Raw genomic sequence first — 21185 nt, 5'->3', positions numbered from 1 at the left:
GTTTTAATACATCTTATCTCATAAAGTCATTGGCTTCTGTTTGGTCCCTTCCAATTTTTAGAAAGTTTGTTGTTTGGGTAAGATTTTGTATCTCTTGGTTCAAACTATTAATTCCCTTCCAAATTCCTTCTACCTTCTATTTTTTCTCAAGTTACAGAAACATTTTAAGCCCTTGCTTCATCTCTTTCAGGGATTTTAGTTCAACTTGTGCCCTAGCTATTTTATATTTGAGAGTTTTCTTGCAAGTATTTTGGAGTCATTCTCTTCATCTAGACTTGTGTCTTGAGTGATCCTGTCACCAAAATAGCTCTTTATGGTGGGATGTATTTTAGGGGTACTGATTCTTCTAATCTTCCTGGCTTTGAAGTTTATGTTAGGGTTGGCCTCTGAGCACTTCTGGAAGAAATGTCTGGGCTGAGCTTGTGTCTTCTTGGGTCCTATTTGATTTGAGTGTTGCTTTCTTGCAGTATTGAATGTTGTGTTATTCCAGCATCACAGGAGATATCTCAGGCTGGAATTTACAAATTTTAATTGCCCCCAAAGTACTCTGATTCAGAACAAAGTCTGATCACTGCCATCATGGTCTGAGCTCTGCAAATTCCTGATCTGGGTTTGAATCTAAGCAATACATCTGTAGGCTTTCCTCTGAGTGGAGTTTCAGTAGACTGCTGCTAGACTCATTATTAGCTAGCTGAAAGGTTTTGTGGGTTTGGTGAGGGAGAAATGCAGGTTCCTTTTTAGTCTATTCTCCCTGTCATCATATTCAACTGCAGGCTTCAGATTGAACTGAGAACTGGAACTTAAGACTCATCTCCACTCTTGGGGTCAGAGCCACACAGTTGCTATTTGCTTTTTTTTTTTTTTTGAGTGGGGGTGTTTGGGGTTTATTCTATAGAAACTTGGCCTCAGACAGCCCTCAGTAGTCAGCAGTGTAGTCGGTGCCACGGAGACCCCGACACAGCAGCGTGAACTCTTTCACCATCTCCTTCACTTGCTGCTTGTTCACTCACTCTCTGAGGACCTGCTGGCTGAAGGTATCCTTCTTTTTGGCACTGAGCCGGTGTGAGGGGGAAACCCGGCGGCTGTATCACCTCCTTGATCCACACACTGAGGCAGCTAAAGCAGTGTTTGTTGAGGGCAAAGAGGATGTCTGCAAAGGAATCCATGAGGCTGCAGGAGGCCTGACTGTTGATGGCCTCCAACACAGCCTGCAGCAGTACTCTGCCTTCCTCCTGGACCACCTGCCCAATGGTGGGATCTCCCCACATTGGGGCAGCAACTCTGTAAAGAAACCGTTAGAGGCCTTGACAGTCGGGGCCTCAGGAAACTTGAGTGGCAGCACACCGCACTGGAACACCACCTTGACATCCAGGCTCTCTGACAGGAAGAGGTCTGGCTTCCGCTTCAGGGCCTGTGACAGGAGTTGCATAAATGAATCAACCATATCAGAATGATCCCTGTGCCCTTGGTGGAAGAGGGTGAGTGTGACAGAGGTGACAAGAAGAAAGAGGGCCTTGATGGGGGGAAAGTGGGCAGGTTCATGGGCAAAGAAGTGCACCAGCTGTGAGTGAGGTTGAGGGCAGAGGCCTGGGGAATTGTGCTGTACATCTGTTCCAGCATCTCACACAGCTGGGGGGACCATGGACGCAAAGTCATCCAGCAAGGTCTTAATGGACTTCTCAAAGATGGCGCACACACACTCTGCCTCTACTACCTGGGCATCATTCAACCACTTGCTCAGCACCTTCTGGATGAGTCGGAAAACTTGTTGAAGCACAGCCACCACTGGGTTAGGTCCCTGTGGGATGGGCCTTTGTGCTCATCATCATGGTGAGTGATGTCCAGCATAGTGAAGAGGTTGGAGAGGAGCCCCAGGATGTGGACAATGGCCAGCTTGTTAGAAGGGTTGGGCATCTCCTCAGCCAGCTTCTCCAGCTGCTGGATGTGGGGCGTGATGAGTGGAGTTTTTTCAGAATCTCTTCTACTTGTAGAGCTGATAGCAGGAAGCCCAGGGCCTGCATCAGCCACATGCACTGGCTTGTCTTGTGAATCTGTTTCATCAGCACATCCTGGGACACAGCCACAATGTTGGCTGCATAAGGGGGGAGGTCATACTTGCACTCCCGGCAGATCTTCTTGAGGGTAGAGACAGAGGACATGGAAAGTTCAGGATTGTCCAGGGCATGAAGCACCAGAGGCAGGACATTGTTAATCAGGACCGGATGGTCTGCCAGCCACTCAGACAGGGCCGCAATGGTGAACATGATGGTGTCTGCCAGCTGCACATTGCTGATGCTTATGCGGGGGATGAGACCAAGCTATTTGCTTTTAAACTTGTTCCTTGTTCAGTATGCAGCCTATGTCCTACCACTACATTTTACTCTGGAAGGCCACTCTTAGGAGCCTTTCTCTGTTCATGTTGGATTCATGTCTCAGAAATGGGTGCATGACAGAGCTGTCAGTTGGCATTTACCTATTCTTTAAAAAAATTTTTTTTTATTTAAATTTTTTTTTAGTGAGGCAATTGGGGTTAAGTGACTTGCCCAGGGTCACACAGCTAGTAAGTGTTAAGTGTCTGAGGCCAGATTTGAACTCAGGTACTCCTGCCTCCAGGGCAGGTGCTCTATCCACTGTGCCACCTAGCTGCCCCCACCTATTCTTTTAAAAAAATGTTTCTTTTTCTTTTTTTTCCTTTTTTTAATTTTATTTTTTATTTCCCCAAGTTATATGTAAAAACAAATTTTCACATCAATTTTTAAAACTGTGTTTTAAATTCTCTTCCTCCCTCCCTGTCCACCCCCTTAAGAACTCAAGCAATGTAATATGTAATATAAGTTATACATATGCAGTTATGCAAAACATAACAGACACAAAAAACTTTAAAAATAGTAACTAACAAAAACAAACAAAAAATATACTTTAATCTTTATTTAGATGCCATCAGTTCTTTCTCTGTACATGGACTGAATTTTTCATAAGTCCTTCTGATAGCATCCTGATCCTCATTTCTTACAGCACAATAGTTTTCTATCTTATCTCTGCTTCAATTTTTTCCAATTACTATTGCTAACTGTATTACCCTCTATCCTATTCCCTCCCCTGGATATTTACTCTATTTTCTATCTTCTTTCACCCTATCCCTCCTCAAAAATGTTTTGCTTTTGACTTCCCCTTCCCACAATCTGCCTTCCCTTCCTTCACCCCTCCCCCTTTATCCCCTTCCACCTCCCTACAGGTAAAGATATATTACTATACCCAATTGAGTGTGTATGTTATTCCCTCTTTGAGCCAATTACGATGAGAGTAAGGGTCACTCACTCCCCCATCTCCCCCTCAACTCTATAAGCTTTTCCTTGCTTCTTTTATGTGAGATACTTTACCTCATTCCACTTCTCCCTTTCCCTTTCCCCCAGTGTATTCCTTTCACACCTTAATTTTTTTAAAGGTATCATCAGTATCATCATGGGGGCAGTTAGGTAGCACAGTGGACAAAGCACCTGCCCTGGACCCAGGAGGACCCAAGCTCAAATCCAGCCTCAGACATCCAACACTCACCAGCTACACAACCCTGGGCAAGCCACCCAACCCTGACTGCCCCACAAAAAAATAAAATAAAAAAATGCTTCAAAGATATCATCCCTTCATATTCAAAAGTTCTTATGAGTTAGAAGTATCATCTTCCCATGTAGGAATATAAATAGTTTAACCTTTTAATATCCCTTATAGTTTCTTTTTCTTGTTTACCTTTTTATGCTTCTCTAGGGTCTTGTATTTGAAAGTTAAATATTCTATTCAGCTCAGGTCTTTTCATCATGAATGCCTGAAAGTCCTTTCTTTCATTGAAATCCCATTTTTCCCCTGAAAGATTATATACAATTTTGCTCGGTAGGTGATTCTTGTTTGTAATCCCAGTTCCTTTACCCTCCAGAATATCATATTCCAAGCCCTCTGATCCTTTAATATAGAAGCTGCTAGATCTTGTGTTATCCTGACTGTGACTGCACAGTACTTGAATTATTTGTTTCTTGATACTTGTGTAACTATTGAAATGGCGCCACCTGCTGGAGATTTACTGTAGAAGAGTTCTGCCCATGAAGTGAAGGTTTTTGAGGGCAAGACCAGGAGTCTTTTCTTTGGCATCAGGAAGTGACGTTCGGTAGCGGGAGGAAGAAGGAAGAGACTATCGCTCTGTCTTGCTCTCTTGCCTTTGGACTCTGGTGGAGAGCGGAGCTAGAAACATGTTCTCCCTTTAATAGATAGATGAATGTAGGCCTTTCTCTCTCTTTACCAAATTCTTATTCTCCTTAATAAATGCTTAAAAGTCTAACTCTTGCTAAAGCTTATAATTTATTGGCGACCACTCATTAGATATTTTAGACAGTTTAGCTAGAATTGTAGCCCTTAACACTTGCAATATTTTATCCTTGATCTGGGAGCTCTGGAATTTGACTATAATATTCCTGGAAGTTTTCATTTTGGAATCTCTTTCAGGAGGTGATTGGTATATTCTTTCAATTTCTATTTTACATTCTTCTTCTAGAATATCAGGAAAAATTTCCCTGACAATTTCTTGGAAGATGATGTCTAAGCTCTTTTTTTGATTATAGCTTTCAATTAGTGCAATAATTTTCAAATTATCTCTCCTGGATCTATTTTTCAGGTCAGTTGTTTGTCCAAGGAGATATTTCACATTGCCTTTTATTATTATTTTTTATTCATTTGGATTTGCTTTATTGTGTCTTGATTTCTCATAAAGTCATTAGCTTCCATTTGCTCCATCCTAATTTTTAAGGAATTATTTTCTTCAGAGAGCTTTTGTACCTCCTTTTCCATTTGGCCTTTCAAGCTTTTGACGTTTTTTTTTTAAATTTTTCTGCATGTCTTTCATTTCTCTTTCCATTTTTTCCTCTACCTCTCTTACTTTATTTTCAAAGTCCTTTTTGAGCACTTCTATGAACTGAGACCAATTCTTATTTTTCTTGGAAGCTTTGGATATTGGAGCTTTGACTTTGTTCTCTTCTTCTGATAGTGTATTTCGATCTTCCTTGTCACCAAAGAAACTTTCTAGGGTCCGCATTTTTTTCTGTCTGCTTATTTTCCTTGCTTATTTCTTGACTTTTAATGCCTTCTTAGAGTGGGACACTGCTTCCAGGATGCCCTGTCCCAAGCTTCAGGGGATTCAAGGTGGTTTAATTTAAGGAGAGGCTTGTTCCCCACTCTCCCTCACCTGTACTCTGGTCTTCAAGCAACCACAGGCCTGCTTGCCCTTTCTCCTGGGAACACAATCCTGTTCCACTATGGTTGCAAGCTCTGGTGTCCTCATGACCCTCCCCATCTTGGGCCACCACTCAAGACTATGACCTGGATCTTAGCTCAGGCAAAACAACAGAGTCCCAACTTACTGCCAGCAGAGACCCCTGTAAGCTCCCCCCAGCCAACCATTCAACACCCTCATCCTCTGTGGGCTAAGTTCCAGAAGCAGCTGTAGCCACAGCCGAGAGGCTCCTCTGGAGTGGCCTGCCTGGGTCTGGATCTGTGTGGAGTGGCCTGAGGCTGGATCTATGAGGCCACAGTGCTGTGCTCCACTCTTACCCTGGTATAATAGACTTTTGCTGCCAACCTTCTAAGGTCTGTGATGTTTAAAATCTAAATTGTGGTCGCCTTAAATGAGAAACTTCAGCTCCAGTCTAGCCTAGAGTTCCAGCCTGGTTGGGTTCTTCCTGAAGTCCTCCTCCACAAGCCTGTTTTAATCAGGAACCCCTTCTCAAGCTGACTGTGGAAGCTTTTTATAGTTCTGGAACAGAGGCGGTCCTTACACACTGCTTCAAGGTGATTGGTTGGCATCATCCAAATCCATTGGTTCTGAAGGTGTTCTCAAGTTGAGTTCACAGTCTAGTTTCTGAGAACAATACCTTCTTAAGGGATAGCCAGGTGTGATTACAATCCAGTTAACTTGAAGTAGGCTTAATCAGCAGTCAATCACTCTCACTTGATTCAATCAGTATAGATTAATCTCCAGGTGGGTCTTTGAGTATCTGCTAAATCCCATTATTTCATCACAGGCCTTTGGCTGGAAAATAATCTCACCCCATACTTTTGTGAGTTCTGTTGCTCCAGGAATTGTCTTATGGCATTATTTGGAGCTATTTTTGGAAGGATTTTGAAGGAGAGCTCAGAAGTCACTGAATTTCCTCTGCCATCTTGGCTCCCCCCCCCCACCTACTTCTTCTTCTTCTTTTTTTTTTTGTGAGGCAATTCGGGTTAAGTGACTTGCCCAGGGTCACACAGCTAGTAAATGTCAAGTGTCTGAGGCCAGATTTGAACTCAGGTCCTCCTGAATCCAGGGCCGGTGCTCTATCCATTGCACCACTTAGCTGCCCCTGCACCTACTTATTCTTACCTGTACAATAGTTTGACCCCTGACCCCTTTGTGCTGGATCTGGGTTCTCTTCTTGTTGTAGCACATAGCCTTGGTACTCTTTTGATTGCTATGCTGATTGTCTACGTGTCTGTTCCTGGTTTGACTAATTGTGGTATATGGTATAAGAAATCAGCATAAGCAATTTTCACCAAATTACTTTCTAGTTTTCTCAATTCTTCTCTAATAGAGAATCATTATCCCAATAGTTTATATTATTGAATTTGATAAGCTGCTACTATGCTATGCATTATGAAGGGTCTTGAGTCTAAACCACATAAGGATCAGTTGAAGGAACTGGGGATATTTATCATAGAAAGAAGTTTTTTGGTGGGTGGAGGGAAGATATAACTTTCTTCAAGTATGGAGAAAGAATTAGGTTTGTTCTGTTTGTCCCTAAAGGGAACAATAATATAGAGTGTAGGCAATGCAGTTGATAGAGTGTTTGGCCTGGAGTCAGGAAGACCTGAGTTCAAATCTGTCCTCAGATACTTACTAGCTGGACACTTACTAGCTGACACTGGGCAAATCATTTGATCTCTGTTTGCCTCAGTTTCCTCATTTATAAAATGGAGATAATAATAGCTTCCAGGGTTGTGTGAGGATCAAAAGAGATTAACAATCACAAAGTTCTTAGCACAGCTAAGCCTAGAACATAGCAAAACATTGTATAAATATTAGCTGTTATTACTAGCCATTATTTTTTAAATTTTCTTTTCTTTTTTTTTTTGCAGGGCAATGGGGGTTAAGTGACTTGCCCAGGGTCACACAGCTAGTAAGTGTCAAGTGTCTGAGGTCAGATTTGAACTCAGGTCCTCCTGACTCCAGGGCTGGTGTTTTATCCACTGCACCACCTAGCTGCCCCCTACCAGCCATTATTATGAGTAGGAATTGTAAAGATGCCAACATAGGTTTGATGTCAGGAAAAACTTCCAAACATCTAGGGCTGTTCAAAAGTTGAGTTAGAGGCATTGAAAAGTGATGGATTCCCCCTCTTTGAAGGTCTTAAAGCATGTACCAGGCAACCACTTGTTTGAGTTATTTATTGTGACGATTCCCTTCGTATTTGGTTTGGACTCAGTGGTTCCTGAAGTCCTTTCCAGCTCTCAAATGTCCAGCTCTCATTTTTCAATAGCTTCTTGTTTTTACTTAATTTTTAAAAAAATTGTAAAATAGGACCAAGTAATCTTTATGATTACTATTCTGCAGCCTGGTAATTCTGTGCATCTTTCATTCTTACCTTTTTCATTATTTCTCTGGAGATTTAAAAAAATATTTCTTTGATTTTAAGGATTCTTATTTTTATATTTATTTGGGGTTTTAATCTTCTTTCTAAGTTTTTTTTCTTTTTAGTTATGCACTCAATTTATTGACTTATTTTCTCTCTATCTTGTTGATGTAAGTATTTTCAGATATACATGTTCCCCAAAGGACTGCTTTGGATGTATCACAAGTTTTGAATCTGCTGTCTTATTGCTATAATTTTCTTTGATGTAATTTTTTTTAATTTGTTTTTTGACCCACAAATTGTTTAGTTTCTACTTGAGTCTAAATCTATTCTTCAAATTTCCCTTGTTGATTATACTTATTGCGTTGTCATCTCAGAAGAATGTTTATTATTTCTAACTTTTTGTATTTGTGAGTTCCTTATTAACATGATTGTTTTTTGTAAAGGTGTCATTTAAAACTAAAAAATACTAACACTTTATGATTCTCATTCAATAGTCACCAAAGTTCTATCAAATCTATTCTTTCTCATATTGCAATAAGATCTTAATTTCTTTCTTTTTTATCTTTATGGTTGATTTGCTTAGATTTGAAAGGAACATACTGAAATCAGTAACTTTTGCTTTTCTTTTTATCTTGTTCAAATTGTTCAATTACATTTCCCTTTAAGTACTTAGATAATATACCATTTGGTGCATATTTTTAGAATTAATTAACAATGATGTTTCCCTTTACCATGTTTTTACTGTTGCTTTATTTGAGATCATGATTTCCTCCTCTATTTTTTTTTATTCAGGTGAGGCATAATGGCTTTTACTGTAATCTCTAATTTTATTTTATTTTACTTTTTTTTTTTGCAGGGCAATGAGGGTTAAGTGACTTGCCCAGGGTCACACAGCTAGTAAGTGTCAAGTGTCTGAGGCTGGATTTGAACTCAGGTACTCATGAATCCAGGGCCGGTGCTTTACCACTGCGCCATCTAGCTGCCCCTTGTAATCTCTTATTTTAAGTCTGTATGAATCTTTATATTTTAAGTGTATTTATTATAAAATGCAAATTGTGTTTTGCTTTCTGATTTATTCTATGACTTTCTTCTATTTAAGGGGAAATTCATTTCATTCACATACACAGTTATAATGGTTAGGGTTGTTTACTCCTCAACCAAATTCCATTATACTCTTTCCTCAGTTTGACTCCCCACCCTATTATTAAAAAGGAAAAGAAAAGGAAATAAGAGAGAATGAAATAAGTTCTAGCCCTTTATAGTTGGAAAAGTATAATGAAAATTCTTTCCCCTTACACTTTTACCTAGCACACAATAATGGGGATTTGTTCTATCTCTATCTACGTCTCTCTTTGTCACTAATCCCTCTTTGAAGTATTTTTTACTTTTTCAGTCTTCTTGAAATCTCCCCCCTTCTGATCCTTTGTGTACCTAGTTCCTTGTTTCCTTTTCTTTTTTCCCTTTTTTTTGGGGGGGAGAGGAAATTGGGGTTAAGTGACTTGCCCAGGGTCACACAGCTAGTAAGTGTCAAAAGTCTGAGGTCGAATTTGAACTCAGGTCCTTCTGAATCCAGGGCTGGTGCTCTATCCACTGCACCACCTAGCTGCCCTGTTCCTTGTTTACTTAATTGCATTTCTATACTACATTTCATTGACCCACCCTGCCTTTTATTATCCATTTCTATTTAAGCTATGTAAGATTCTTGAGATCACCACTCTCCTCTTTCCCCACCTACATGCTTGTATACTCTTCATTTGTAAATCCTTAATTTTAGAACATAGTTCCTACTCTCTCTTCTCTTTTCCATCCATAGTTGCTCTTCCTTTTTCCTCTTCTCTCTCTCTTTAGTTGATAGAGTGTTAGACCTGGAGTCAGGAAGATGTGAGTTCAAATTCAGCCTCAGACATTTACTAGCTGTGCAACTCTGGGCAAGTCACCTCCATCTTTCTCAGTTTACTTATCTGTAAGATGAGGAGAATAAAAGCACATACCTTCCAGGGTTATTGTGAGGATCAAATAAGGTCATATTTTAAAAACACTTTGCAAAATTTAGTATTGTATAAATGTAATTTGCAAAATTTAGCATTGTATAAATATAATTATTATTATTCATTATATACCCTGTTCCTAAGTTTGTCTGTTTTGTTCTCTCATTGACCTTTATAGTAGTATGACTAATGCTCCTTCCTCTCAGAACTGTCTTAGGGTAGGTTTATAAAGAGATAATAGTATAATTCCTCCTTTCAGGTTATAGACATTTGATCATTTAGCCCTCAAACATTTATTTTTCTAGGTTTCTATTTAAAAAATTCTACTCAATTCTTGTTTTCATCAGTTCTATTAAAGGTTAATTCCATCCCCTTCCCCTGGTTAAAATTGCTTTTAACTTTTCAGAATAATTTATTCTTGGTGTAGACCTTTTTATATTACCTCTTAAGACATCATATTACACTTATTTCTTTTCTTATAGTTGCATAATTTCAAGTGATTTCTTATTTTGTGCTATATATTTTTATCCTGTTTGCTTCCAGTATTTTAGTTTTGTTACAGAAGCTTTGGATTTTGACAGTAACATTTCTGGATGTATTATATTAATGTTTATTTTAGAAGGTAGCATGCAGATTCTATTTTTAATTTGCATTTAGGGATAATGATTTGTGGGTAATTTCTCTTAATGGGTTCTTGAAACTTGGGGTGTACATTTTTTTTTCTCTCTCAGTTTCATCCTTCTTTTCAGAAAGTTCAGAGATTTTTAAATGATCTCACCTTAACCTACTTTCCATTTCAATTTTTTTTACCTTAGATATATCATTTATCTTCCAATTTATTTGCCTTGTGAATTTGTACTTTCTTTTTGAATTAATAACTTTTGAATTCTGATTCATCTGTTCTATTTTTCAGGATATCAAAACCTTTGGAGAGGTTTTCTTTCTTTTTTTTTTTTTTGAGCTATTTATTTTCCTCCCAATCTTTTTTCCTTAAGGATTCTAATTAGACTCTTTAGCATTGCCTTTATCTTTTCCTCATTTTTTAAAAGGAGACCTTCCATCTATTCTTGAAGTTCTGATGGCCAGCCCATTCTCTTTTCTGGTGTTCTACTTGAAATTGCTTTCAAGTTATTCTTTTTATTGGAGTTATATCCTGGGGTTCTCTTAATCTATAGTATTTCTTCATTGCCTTAGTAATTTTCTTATTTTTGCTCATTTCTTTAGTTTCTCCAATAGAGTTGTCTGGTGAAGATTCCCTCCTTTGCTGTTTTTCTGAATTAAATTTGCCTTTGTAGCTGCTGCTGCAAACTGCTCTGAAGAGCAGGGCCAGTAGTGATTTGAGTGTAGCCTTTGACTATTATCCTCAGACCCGGGGTCAGAAGCTTTTCTTCTCCCTCCAAATTTCCAAATAGATGGCCCAAAGCTATTAGCATGTCCAATGCCCCTCCATCTTTGAAATGTCTTGGGGTAGGCTGAATTAGATTGAGTTAAGGGCCAGTGGTATATGGGATTGTAGTATAAAGGTCTGTAGTATTTCCATTGCCCCTCTCTTAGCCCTTCCAATTAGCTCAGAGTAGATGGGTTGCTTAAAGTATGGTCCTTTGTTGTTTTCTCTTTTTCTGGGTTATTTTTCATGAATCCTGCCTTCCTGTAAAGTATTTCCATTTATATCTTTTGCTTTAATTTCATTTGAACATTTTCTCATTTTTAAGGTGATTTTAGAGGGGCATTGGGTTCAGTTGAACTTTTTTCATGTTGCTAACTCCCCCCTCCCCCACCCCAAGATTTTTAAGAAAGTATTTCTCTCTCTCTCTCTCTCTCTCTCTCTCTCTCTCTCTCTCTCTCTCTCTCTCTCTCTCTCTCGGTGGGGCAATGAGAGTTAAATGACTTGTCCAGGGTCACACAGCTAGTGAGTATCAAGTGTCTGAGGCTGGATTTGAACTCAGGTCCTCCTGAATTCAGGGCCAGTGATTTATCCACTGCCTCACCTAGCTGTCCCAAGAAAGTATTTCTCTTAAATGAGCTAATGTATAGAAAAGCATTTTGTAAAGGATATGGCATAATTGATATGTAATGAATTATCATTAATACTCTTAGAATATTAATTAGTACTAATTATCACATTTATACTTCTGTTATTTGTATACTAGTACAGTATATTCCATTGTTATTCAATAGGAATATAACATTTTCTTTTGTCTTCAGAAGATCACGGAAATTCTTTCTCTATCACAAAGACTCAAAATGATCATTATGTCTCAAATAGTGATGTCCAATCTTTATGCAGTAATAGTACTTTATCATTATTAGTTTGATTTCGCACCATAACACCCTTCATGAGTTATATTTCACATATCCAGTGTTTTAGTTTTAGTGAATTAAAACCCATTTTTCTCTGGCAATTTTATAAGACAGTTGGAGATACCCTCTTAAAACCCACTCTAAAATGAAATTGCAATATCTCAAATGATCTATCTGGATACTTTGTGAATTCTTATAATTTACTTTTCCTTGAAATTGAGGCATGAAGGTATGTTGTTTAACTAAACATATTACTTCTTTGCAGATTATTTCTGAATATTTCTTCTATTAATTAATTACTTGCTCTGCTATCTTTAAAGTCACTTTGGGACTTGAGTAGGACAGAAGTTACCTACTGTTTATAATGTTGTAATTTACGTTATTCACTGTGAATTCTGATTCTGGAATTTACTTCACCCACAGTGAATTCTGATTCTCGGGTAGAATAGAATAATGATATTATTCTCAACCCATTCAAAAGAAAGCCTAGGTATTGCACCAGGTAAAAAAAAATAATCAAATGAAAAAAACTTATTAGACAAATAGAAGACACTATTTAACTTGGGTGGGGATGAAGTAAAGAGATATAAAGACTTTTTAAAGATATGGGTTTTGTCCTTATTTACTTCTAAAGACTATGTACCTGTAACTTTATTTTTTAAAAATGTGGTTGTTTTATTGTTTATTTACTCTCTTTTGCTCTTTATTCTTTTTTGGTGTGCTCTTTATTCTTAATTAAAAACACGCATACATTATGGTATAGCGGGTTCTCAATGAGGAAACTTCACTTGCAAATTCAGATGAGAATCTGATCTGCCATTTATAATTTTAGGGAGCTTCCTGGAGTTTTTGAGAGGTTAAGACTTGCCAGAGGTTACACATTCAGTTGTGGCAGAAGACCTTGAACTCAGGCCTTCCTGGTTTCAGTTCTGGCACTCCACTGTGCCACCTAGCTGCCTTTATGCCATACTCCTCACTCCTAAAATAAGTTGAAGACTAAAGAGGATAGCTCTTTAGTTAAGTAATGATTAAACACCAAGAAACCCCAAAGAACAAGCAACAAAAAGTCTTTTGGGTTAACTGTAAACCCATAGCACCTTGTTGACATAAAACATTAATGTTTTACTTATATGAAATCTACTTTTAAAAGACCAAAGGATATTGAGATATTGTACTGACCCCGAGATTTTGGAGGCATTCCAAGTTCTCTTCTGTTTGATCAAGAAGAAAAAGAAAGGTAGAAAGAAAAAAGAGAAAGAAGGAAGGAAGGAAAGATAGAGAAAGAATAAAAGAAAGAGGAAAATATACTCTGTATACCTACTTGCTTACCACTAGAGGAATAATCCTGTCCCAGATAAAAATGCAGACATATCACTTGTTATTGCCTAAATTCAAATTTTGGGGCTTTGGTGCTCTTTCTGGGATTTAAGAATTGTAAGGTATGAAAATGTTGAATTCTCTAGATTCCTTTTGATCTGAATTTTTCAGAATATCTTTTTCAAGTATGTATTACTCTCCGTGCAGCCATCTCTTTTTCCAACCTTTCTTTTCTTTAAGATTTATGGTCATAATTCCTGCATAATTTAATTTCTAAATTCTATTCATCTTTTATTTAGTCCCTTCCAGTTCCATATTGCTTAGTAAGCTTAATCTAACTTAGTTTTTTTGGGGAAGAATGATATCTATTTTAGAATGCTACAAAAGTGGAAGAAGGGGAGGTTTCTGAATTAGAAGATGACCACCAACAAGAAGACTGACTCAAACCTGGCTGTATCATCAGCAGACATGTGGCAGGGCTTGTTTGGACAATGAAGAGCTAACAAGAAATGTAAAATGCCTAATCACTGATTTGTGTTCTGACAGGATTCAAGTATCAGTCCTCTGGTAGATTTTTTTTTTGTGTGTGTGTGTATGTGAGGCAATTGGGGTTAAGTGAGTTGCCCAGGTTCGCACAGCTAGTGAGTGTCAAGTGTCGGAGGCCAGATTTGAACTTAGGGGTCCTCCTGAATTCAAGGTCTTTGCTTTATCTAATCTGTCACCTAGCTGTCCCCTTCTGGTAGATTTTAACATAATTATGTTAAGTTACTTAAACCTTTTTTTTTTTTTTTTTTTGGTGAGACAATAGGGGTTAAGTGACTTGCCCAGGGTCACACAGCTAGTAAGTGTTAAGTGTCTGAGGCCGGATTTGAACTCAGGTACTCCTGAATCCAGGGCTGGTGCTCTGTCCACTGTGCCACCTAGCTGCCCCTTACTTAAACCTTTTTGATGTTTGTTTTCACCAAACATGTTCTCTGTTCAGCATTTTGTCTGTGTGTAGGAAATAAATAATTATTCCACCCCTGATTCATATATACATTGAATACTTTTCTACTTTCCCCTTTGGAGATATCTTACCCATGAGTCTAATCCTAAGCTTTTTTTTTTTTTTTTTTTTTTTTTTAGTGAGGCAATTGGGGTTAAGTGACTTGCCCAGGGTCACACAGCTAGTAAGTGTTAAGTGTCTGAGGCCGGATTTGAACTCAGGTACTCCTGACTCCAGGGCCGGTGCTCTATCCACTGCACCACCTAGCTGCCCTTAATCCTAAGCTTTTAATGAAAAAAAAAAAGTAAATGAAAGTTAGGAAGAACTAAGGAAGCAATAAACAGCTCATCTTTATCATACTTTTTAAATTTACAAAATATTTTTTCACAACCATGCTGAATCTCATTTTCCTCATCTACAAAATGGGAACAGTAATATCTGTAGTACTTATGTCACAGTTAAACATCTATGTAAAATGGTATCCAACAGACCTGACCTGACAAGATTATTTTAATGTCTGTTTTTGGAGCCATGTGGTTCCTTTCAGGGGTCTAGCAGATGTGTTGGCATCCCCTTTAGGAAAATGAATCTGAGTCTATATGCAGACTCTTTCCTCTCCATGTCTCTCTTGGCTTTGGATTTCTCCCTCTCTCTTTTATCTTTTTAAAAGCAAAGTCTAACAGTATGTCTCAGATATTACCTTCTAAGCAATTATGTATTGACTGAGCAGGTATTAATCTATGCACTACATAAAGATGAGGTTAACTAAGGTCCTCAGGACAAGGGCAGTTCACACATTCTTAAAAAATGCCAAAAAAAAAAAAAAGCAAGAAAAAGGTTTCATCCCCATTAACCTTTTTTTTTTTTTTTATCCCAGGGAATTATCTCTGACAAGGTATTGACTCTCTCAAGGGAATCTAAAATTTCAATAAGGAGACACAGGAAGTACGATTGATTTCTCATTACTCCTTAACAGGTGATCTCTGGACCAATAACTGTAGTCTCTTCACTATCTTCCTTACTAGGGAGGCAATATGGCATAGTAGATGGTGTCCTGGAATTGAAATCAGGAACACCTGGATTCAAGTCTAGCCTCTGACATTTACTTAGCTGTGTAAGTCACTTAATGAGCCTTAATTTGCAATTAAGTGTTTGCCATTTAAATTTTATATCTAATTCAAGAGAGTAAGTATGTATTTTTAGGGCAGGAAGATCTTAACCTGAGATTGGTAAGCTAGTTTTAAAAATATTTTGTCAGCTGTATCTCACCATAATTGGTTTTATTTGAAATCCTATTTGACTTTATGCACTTTAAAACATTATTCTCAGAAGGGGTATATGGAATGCACCAGACTGCTAAAAGGGATTATGGTGTGAAAAGGTTAAGAACTCCTCCTACTTCAGTGTGAGGTTTTGCAATAAAGTTACAGAAAATGATACATCAATGATGTATGCTTGATTTTTAAAGTCAAGTTCATTCTATGAGCCATGAATGGGATGTCAAAGTTGAAGGCTGCTCCATAGAAATAAAATTTATCGCAATCCTTTGACATTAGGTTGCACTTGGGTAATCACTGAGGGATTGTGGAACAATTCATGCGTAATGGAGAGTTGTTTATATTTGTTAAAATCAAATAGGGAAATAGAATACCTTTGGGTTCACATCTCAAAGTAACATCCTGATTTCCCCAGTCAGGTCTGGTTGTTCCTTCCCAAAGGAGTCAAAGGACTGATTCTTTGTGAATCTGAAATACACAGTAAGGTGATTTCTCCAGGTTTCTGGGTTGGATGAAAATGAGTTCCACAATACAAAGGAAACCTAGACCTTTCATTATCTGTCTATTAACTATGAATTATGTAAGACATTTTTGGAGCCATTTATATTCTCAACCAATCATTTTCTCTCTTTAGGATAATAAATTAAATAAATCTTTTTTTTTTCTGTGTGTATACACGTTTGTATTTTTATTGTATATTAAAACATGGAAAGAGTGCTTTCTGCCTCATGAGTTTTTTCAGGATCTTTGGGATTTGTTGTGCCATGGTGCTTTTTCCTCTTCTGGGGCTCCCAAGGGTATGAATGTGATTCTGTACAATGTACTGGGAAGAGCAATCAAGGAAAGGAGACATCTTAGTTTAATTTTGAGTGACTATAACTATTTAGCAGAGTACTTGGTGGTGGGGAGATCATGTAAGGGGCTGATTAAGGGGGAAACCCTAGAGGAAATAAAAGGAATACCGTGCTATTTTTTTAATGCAAAAGGAAGAGTTAGAAAGAGAAATTCAATTTGAGACAATAAGAAAATGCATTAAGTACCTGGAAATTAACCTAGCAAAACACACATAAGACTTACATAAATAAAATTGTAATAACATTTTTAACTGAAATAAAAAAGACTAAATAATTGGCAAGACAATCGATACTTATTTTTTAGCTATGTCAATACACTAAGAATAATGATACTTCTTAAATTACTTTATAGATTTAATGATATGTCAATCAAATTTGTTATTGTTGTTTGGTCATTTTAGTCTAGTCCAACTCATCAGGACCCCATTTGGGGTTTTCTTGGCAAAGATACTGGAGTGGTTTGCCATTTTCCTTTACAGATCATTTTACAGTTGAGGAAACTAAGGCAGAATGGAGTTAAGTGACTTGTCCAGGGTCACATTGCTAGTAAATATCTGAGGTTAGATTTGAACTCGGGAAGATGAGTCTTCTTGACTCCAAGCCTGACATTTTATCGACTGAACCACCTAGCTGCCTATTAGTCAAATTACCAAAGGAATATTTTAGCGAATTAGTCAAAATATCAATTTTCTAGGTGAGAATTCTTGATGTAGGAAGCCACACAGATTGCATCTATGACTTAGTACATGAGTCTTGGGACACATAAATGTTATTAGCTAGTATCAGAGGTGGAATCTAAACCAAGGTCTTTTTGACCCCAGCTACAGCAACCTATCCATTAGGCCAGTCCCACTTGATTGTAAACAATCCTTCCATACTACACTATATCTGGTTTGAGACTTCAATTTGGACTGTGCTTTTCCAAGTTGCTGGGTTCTTTTGGGAGTGATACATGAGTGGGTGTTAAAGGAAGAAGTGGGTGAAGTCTTTGAGGGCATGTATAGGGTCATTGATATAGAGTTGAAAAATACCTTGGAGGTCAACTCTTATGTGTTCAAATATCATATTTACCCACTCCCATCAAGGAACTGAGGTTAAGTGATTTGCCAGGGTCACAAAGCTAACTGCCTAAGGCAAGATTTGAATACAGGTCTTCCAGACACCAAGTGCAGCACTCTATTCCATATACCATATTACCTCTCATGACTTTTTTTTTTTACTTAACTAGGGATTGAATTTGGTACTGAAGGCTTAGATAGTTATAATTCTTGGCATAGTGGTACTGTTATGGCCTTGATAAACTGACCAAAGACCAAAGACCATCATTTTCATCTAGTGGTCCTGAGACAACACTCAGAAGCTGCCAGCATATTCCATGATGGAACATTCCTCTTCCCTGCTGTAGTTTACAGATCTGTTAGCTGGTGGTTTCAGCATGAAAAGGGTCATTGAAAACAACCCATAATCCTATGGAAAGGTTAGGAGTTTATGAGGGTAGTTGCCTGTCAGGTAGGGATCATCTTAGATGGGAGGTCTACTTCTATCAAACAGGTTTCCTGACCACCTTTGGAATAGGTCCCTGGATGCTGGAAGTAAAGAAATATTTGCAATTGGGCAATGGATCCACAAAGATAGAAGTTAACTTCTCCGGGGTGGTCACTGAGTTGCTTTCCCAATGCAGACATCAGTCAGATCAATCAATCAGTCAATCAACAAGCACTTATTAATACCAATGTAAGATAGCTAGCTGAGCTCTCAGCCAGCTATTCTTTAAATCTAGGCTACACTATCCTGAAACTTCATATCCACAGTCTTAGCATGGCCTGGGTCTTGCTTCTTGGTGGTAATATTTCACCATATTTTCTACCAGAATTAAGTTGAATTTACTTTACATATTTTACATGTATTTATGAGTATATGTTGTTTCCCCCAATGGAATATAAACTTTCTGAGGACAAGAAGTATTTTAATTTTGTATTTATATTCTCAGTGCCTAGAAGAGCGACTAGTCCCCTAACTGCTAGAGCTTACTCCTCTGAGGGTGCATCTACTCCTTGCATCTACTCCATATATCTTGGATGTATCCACTTGTTTGGATGCTGACTTTCCCAGAAGTAGTAGTTGACCTTGAAAGCAGGAAGACCTACCTCAGACACATACTGGCAATGTGACCCTGGGCAAGTTACCTAACCTTCCAGTGTGCTAGGCAATTTTCTTAAGACAGAGAAAATGTTGACTTGCATTGCTATGGGGAGTTTCTTTGTCAGATGAATAGGATACAGTAATGAAATTATTGATGTAATCCCTATCCCTACCCTAAATTCCCCCAATAGAATATACCTTACTCATATAAAGGGATCCCTTTTGCATTTGCATCAACAGCATTTAGCATAGGGCCTTATGCGTAGTTAGGTGCTTAAGAAATGATTTAAAAAATGGAATCCTGACCGACGTTTGTATACTAACCAGTGCTATCAGTTTCCTCATCATTGGAGTTGGGATATTTGTCAGGACTGTGATGAGAATGTATTGGCTTCCAGTGAGGAGTTGAGAAATATTCCTCCCTCTACTCTTTGTAGAGGCAGGTGATCATGTATATAGAATACTTTATATACTGTCAGGCGTAGTCAGTTTCAGAAGACTAATTTTTTTCTCTTTCATTTTAAATCTTTATTACAAGGAATGACTTTCTGGGTCAGAGAAGAGGGAGAGATACATTTACAAATGAAAATTATGGTGAAAGCAAAAGATATTGATAAAACTAAGACTGGTCCATGTTATTCAGTCTTGGCTGAAGGGTAGTAGAGAGAATAGGACAGGGTAAAGTCCATGTTCTGGATTGAACCCTCCACAATTCTAGAAGCAGGGAGGGAAGCATAATGGTAGGGTTTCAGTAACAATGGAGGTCAGAAGTATAGCAGAACTGTGCAGATAAACTGATTAGCTAAAAAGGACCAGAGGTTGAGGGAAATGGAAACAGCATCAAAATCAGAAATTCACAACAAAAATATGTAAGGGGATGGGGATAGGGGAAGTTGCTGGTAAAAAGCCAGGTCTGGATTTTAGTCTATGAGTTTAATGCCAGGAGACAGAAAAGGGGCCAATTTAGACCCATCTTTCCTTAATTTATTGCATTTAAAGGCATATACAAGTTTCAAACCCAGCTGTCTGGTGGTTAACCCTATCCTTTCGAATCATTCAAACCACTGTCATCTATAGAAACCATGTCATTGACTGCCTGTATTTTCTTCTATGGAAGTTACTGTAGAACAGAAGGCAAATGATTCCAGGGGAGAAGTTAGTCAAATAGAAAAATGGCAGCCACTAGGGTTAAGGATGGTGGGTATGGAGGCAAGTAAATCAAGAATGAGGTGAGATGGATCAAGAGAATAGGGATAAGAGACTATATATGCTAAGAAATTTAGGTTGATGGATAGGTGTAAACTAAGTTAGAGTGGTCAAGGGAAACAGATAGGAGTGTGTTTTTAGAGATTAGAATGTCAAAATTCCAAATATTAGAAAGGATACAAGCCTGAGAGATGATGAAGCCTAATGAGTGATTATGGCACAGATGGAATCAAGAAGGAGATTACTCAAGTTGAGTAGGTCGAGGAGTTAGAAGATCAGGCTATTGGAAGAGATATCAACATTGATATTGAAATCCTCAAGGATATTAATAGGAGATGATATGGAAAAGAAAACTGTAGAAAAGAGGCTAAAGTCAATATAAAGTTGGGAGAGTGACATGGATAGGGAAAAAGGTGGTATTTAAAAAGCACCACCATTAAAATAAGATGTCACTGAGACATAGTATAGAGGAATGTTCTGAAAGTGGCCAGTAGGAAGAAGTATTTATGTTGCTAACTTCTCCTTTGGAGTCATACCAAGTCCAATATAATATGGTAAGAGTTGCCAATGGTAATTAAGAAGTTGAAGTTGGGAGGAATGGCTGCATCTTGTCCAATATGATTTGAAGATATCTGAGTTGATAAGCACACAGAGAGCCATTTTTTGAGGCACTTCAAAGAAAATTATAAGAGAAAAGGTCACAGTTGGTGTTTTATTCCCACCTACTCCCTTCAACTGATGAGAAAACACCAGCAAGTGTTGTGCTTGCTCTCTCATTTCTATGAGCTTTTTTATGAGGATGGTTTATGTACACACTGAAAGTATCTTTGATTTTTATATAGTCAGTCCTCAACTTTTGTGGGGGTAATGTTCCTAGAAAGCCATATGAAAGTAAAACACTCGAATGCTGATACACTGGTTTTATGGGAAACATTGGGTTAGATTCCTGTGACCACTAAAAACTGTAATCTTTCACTAGACATTGATGAAAATACACATTTATGTATACAGGTCTTTATAGCAAAACATTAATTCTAACAATATGTCCTTTTGCTAACACAGTAACCATGAAATAACCCACAAGATGCACTACAAACGATAAAATTGGGAACATGCAAAACATTATTTTTCTTGCTAGTAATTCCTTAGAATTTCATGACCTTTTGTGCCAACATCTCAATAAAACAAAAACACATTAATTTCAGACAACATTTATGTTTCATAACACATGAAATCTACAGTTCCATAAATCTGGTACAGCAAATAAAATTCTTAAAACTAAAACATTTTTTAACCTGGGTCTTGCCTTCCGCTGTGTGAGGGTATTATAAAATATACTATATTGCTGTAAGCCTCTCTATGTAGGTTGCCCTTAGTTTTCAACGAAGCAAGAGCTTGCTGGAACTTAAGTCACTCAGCCCAGTTGGCTAGCACCCCAGCACGGTCAGTTCCATGTTTCCCAGTTT

At 37.9% G+C, this 21185-nt stretch overlaps 1 pseudogene; it reads right to left on the bottom strand.

The window, feature by feature from the left end:
* Positions 1-916: 916 nt before the first annotated feature.
* On the bottom strand, positions 917-5335 carry LOC122738284 (annotated as a pseudogene).
* Positions 5336-21185: the final 15850 nt, after the last annotated feature.

This window comes from Dromiciops gliroides, chromosome 2, assembly GCF_019393635.1.
Source record: "Dromiciops gliroides isolate mDroGli1 chromosome 2, mDroGli1.pri, whole genome shotgun sequence".
NCBI lineage: Eukaryota > Metazoa > Chordata > Mammalia > Microbiotheria > Microbiotheriidae > Dromiciops > Dromiciops gliroides.
Note: the sequence above shows the minus strand (reverse complement) of the source record. Positions and strands in the feature narration are given on the sequence as shown.